Below are 4,661 nucleotides of genomic sequence, written 5' to 3' on the forward strand. Positions count from 1 at the left end.
GTCTGTCAATCTTGTTTATCTTTTCAAAGAACCAGCTCTTGGAATTGTTGATTCTTTGTATTGTTTTCTTTGTTTCAATTTCATTGATTTCTGCCCTGATTTTTGTTATTTCTTCTTGTCTGCAGGGTTTGGGTTTTGTTTGCTGTTGCTTTTCAAGTGTGATGAGTTGCAGTGTTAAGTCATTTATTTGTGTTCTTTCCAGTTTTTTGATGTAGGCACTTAGAGCTCTAAACTTCCGTCTAAGAACCGCTTTCAGCATGTCCCAGAGGTTTTGTTGTGTTGTATTGTCCTAAGAGATGGCTCAACATTCAAGAGCACTGGTTGCTTTTTGCAGAGGACATGGTTTTGGTTCCCAACATTCACATGAAGGCTAACAATCATCCATAACTTCAGTTCCAGGGAATCCAACATCCACTTCTGGCCTCTGTTGGCATTGTAACACAGGTGCACTTATAAGCACACAAGCAAAACACTCATATACATAAAGCAAAAATGAATAAAATTTAAAACCAAGCAGATAATATTTTCATGTGGTAACTACTAAGTTGAGGAAAGGATATTGTAGGGAAAACCTTAAGAACACACACACACACATACACACACACACACACACACACATACACACACACACTCACTGTAGGAAACACATTTTTTTATGAAATTAAGGTGCTTCCAGTAATCCTGATTTTCTTGTAAAAGTAGTCATATAAGCCTAAGTTAAGTGTTTTTCATTAATTTGCTACATGTACCAATTGATTAAAGTACTTCTGAGATTCCTGGCCCCAGTTTAATAGATAACTTTTACATGCTGTCATGAAATTGTAATGTGAGCATTTATAGTACCCAGGTGCCCTGAAGCAGTTTCCCTAACACAAATGCTCCTTCCCTGATTTCGCTAGAGGCAATATATAAATTCACATTATTTACCACTACCTGGAAATCTAATAATCTGTTCTCAAAACATTTCACATTCTTATTTCCTTCAGTATGATTCGCTGCACTGGTGGTAGTCAATATTTCTTACTTAGCTAGGCTTAGAAACCTAACGTAATTATAACCATATCATTATAAGGATGAAAGACATTACTTTGATGTAATACATTTCAAAAATATGTGTGGAAAATATGTGTGGATATTTTTAGAATAAAAAAATCAACATTACTATTTATTGATATCATGCTAATTATTTAGTGCCATAGTCTTCTTAATTATTTATATATAAGCTAATAAGGAATCTAATTTATTAAATATTTATATATAAATATATACACATATCAGCAACTTTTAAATGTTCCTTCATATTTATAATAATCATGTGGATTAAATTTTATTGCTTTTATTTTAGCACTGAGAAGATCAAGTTTTTGAGACATGAAATCATTTGATGAAGTACACAAGATTTTTACTTTGCTGACTAAAGAAAATTGAGAAATAAAACGTTTATTTTCAGTTAAATGTTACAATTCATCGATGTGAGAAAAGTGTCGGGGCAGGAATATGAAGCAGTGGCTCACATTACATCTGCAGCCAGGAAGCACAGACAGGTGAGTGCAGGTGCTCAATTCACTTTAAACTTTGATTCAATCCAGGATTCCAGCCTATGGGATGGTATTGCCCACAGTTATGATGGGTCTTCCCAATTTAATTACCTCCAATTAGAGACTACCTCACAGAAATACCAAGAGGTTTGTTTCCATAATCTCAAATCTTAAATCCTATCAAGTTGAAAATCAACACTAACCAACACAACTCCACCCTTTTTCAATTGATACCTACTCAGGTCACTTAAATCATATCAATAGAATTATAAGATGTCATTGTTGAATTTTATCAAAGTCTGCCTAGCATTTTCTTAAGCCAATATTGTTTCATATGTAATAATTTGCTGACCTATAGAAGATTGCATTGGATACTAATCATAATAAGATGTAAGTAAACATCTGAAAAACTAGGACACTATTCTGTTATATAGCTGTGTTTTAAGACCATCACATCCTGTCAAGAAAAGAGCTAAGTTTTGAGTACTGCCTTGTTGGAGACCTCTGTTATGCAAAGTAGAAGTACCTTCATGACCAAACAGCTCATGCAGCTCGGGATCATGTGCTGAGAGCTCCTTTCATAGCAGGGTGTCTTCCTGGCATCTTTCCTGTCTCTCCTTTTGAAGTGTCTGCCACAAATGCCATAACATAAACATGGCCTTTGGCTCTGAAAGGTACCATGCTTTCCTGTGTGATTTTTCCAGGCAGACAGCAGTCTGGCAGAAACCCACTTCCATAAGTAAATAGAATGCCTCACAAAACATCTAACAGCCAAAGCTTTTACCACTACCCCCATGGTATAAGTATCCTAGTTTTCTCTTAATAGACAGAGAGCTGGGTCGCAGAAAGCTGGGACACAGAGAGCTGGCTCACAGAGCTGCTGAATTACTGAGAGCAGAGACACTTAATAAAGCTGTAACACAGACTAAGCCAAGCCTTGAGTCCTGTGCCTTACTACCGGCGACCTAGCCTCTCTGGGGGACAGCACTCCCTCGTGACCGACTTGTGGACATCCTAGCTTTCGCTGTTCTCGTACTCTTCCCATGGGGTTCAGTGGCCAGTGGACCTTGCATCCTGAGGAAAAGTACACAGGTGGAAAAGGGACAAGATTTCTGCTGGACAATGCTCCAGTAGCAGAGAGGTTGTCAGCACCGGAGCGGCGGACAGCGACCTATCTGCTGCCGCTCCCAGAGACGCCTGTGGCCAGAGCCGTGCCGCGACTCGCCAGGTGTGGCGGGGACCCCGATATCCAGGGGCCCAGAGCGACCCCGAGATACCCGTGCACATCACGCCTGAGGCCCATAGAGACACGGAGAAGCTCGCGGGACCAGACCTGCCTTCCTGGAGATGCAAGGCGGGGGAGCCTGCGGACCCACCGTGCCAGCCCAAGAGTGCGCACAGGACCCCGGGCGCGCAGAGCGTGCGCACCATACTGCCTGAACTTCAGAAGCTTTATGATCACTGCTGAAATGTATAGTTTTAACTTTAATACTTCCTTGAACAAATTTTAATTGAGATTTATGTGGGCTTGATTGAATACTGAATGATGAATTTCTGATCATACACTGTACCTCATGGAATCTGTGTAATGTTTTATGTGAATGTCAGTACACAAAGAGTGTACAATAATTTCACCTGTTGCTGGTTAAACAGCAAGCCATGCCTTCTTCAAGAAATAACAATTAAGAGAACACATATGTTTCTGTGGGAAACAATTCAAACTAAAAGAATCTGTTACTTAATATAAGACTATTTACGTACTGTTTTACTTGTGGGAATTCTTATGTAATTTTAAAGTACAACTTAAGGGTAAAGGGGGCAAGCATTGATCAATTTTTCATATTTCCTTTATATGAGAAATTATATTTGTTCAGATTCAGGCTGCATTCCCTTTGAGATTGCCAGTGTAGTTCACTGTGAAATGTTTAGGGCAGTAATCATCTAAAGTGACAATAATCTGGTATTGTATTTTTCCCTTGACAAGCCTCTGTGACTTGTCCCTATGTCACATGAATAATGTTTGACTCCTCATATTTGCTAATATATTGATCACTATGAGAAAAGGATCTTTCTTTTCTCATAACATTAATTGGAATTGAGAATCTTGGAGAATGCTGTGGTTTACTCTATGCATAACAAGATGATATATTTATCATCCTCAGTATGGTGGTTTGAATGATAATGTCCCCCATAGTCTCCAAATATTCAATATTCAGACATTTTGTCCCCAGTTAGTGGTGCTGTTTTGGGAAGTCTTAGAAGGTATGTTCATGCTGGAGGAAACCTATCACTGGAGATGGGCTTAGAGAGTTCTTAAGCCTTTCAGGAGATCAGTTGCTCTCTTGCTTCCTGTACCTGCTTGATGATATGAGACCTCTCTTCCTCCAGCCACCTGTGCCACCATGCCTACCCAACATGATGGACTCTTTCTCCTTTGGAACTGTAAACTCAAATAAACTCTTCATTTTATGAGATTCCTTGGTCATGGTTTTTCTATCACAGCAACAGAAAAACAACTAATACAGTCAGTGAACACCTAAGTTAGTGGCACTCACAAAAGCATAGAAAATAGAAAACACCCAAGAGAGTATATCCTTGGTCTGTTAGTGGCTACCTTTCTTGACTGGATTTATATAGACTCCTTGACAGCAAAAAGACCTATTGCTTTACAGGGTTCATGTTTTATGGGGATTGGGCATTCAATATAATAATGTCAGCAACATTCCAAAATGAGCAGTGTAACAACTCTGAACACAGACTCTTTATACATTATTTCATGTATAACTCTTAGAGGTATCTTATCACAGATTTTATTATTTGTGAAGTTATAATCTCATATTTTTCAATCTTTCTGATTCGATTGGAATTTCTATGCTCTACTTTACTAAATATCTTTCATATTTGAAGTTTGACCTGAAAGATTAATGTTGTTATTAATCATTTTAGAATACTTTTAGATAATATGATCTAGTTACACAAACCTTAGATTGGATGGCATTTTTAGAATCTCTTGACTAGATAGATAGATGATAGATAGAATAATAGATAGATAGATAGATAGATAGATAGATGATAGATAGATGGATAAATAGATAGATAAATGATAGATAGAATTGAATCTTT

This window comes from Nannospalax galili, unplaced genomic scaffold (genome assembly GCF_000622305.1).
Source record: "Nannospalax galili isolate Female #2095 unplaced genomic scaffold, S.galili_v1.0 scaffold314, whole genome shotgun sequence".
NCBI classification, from domain to species: Eukaryota; Metazoa; Chordata; class Mammalia; order Rodentia; family Spalacidae; genus Nannospalax; species Nannospalax galili.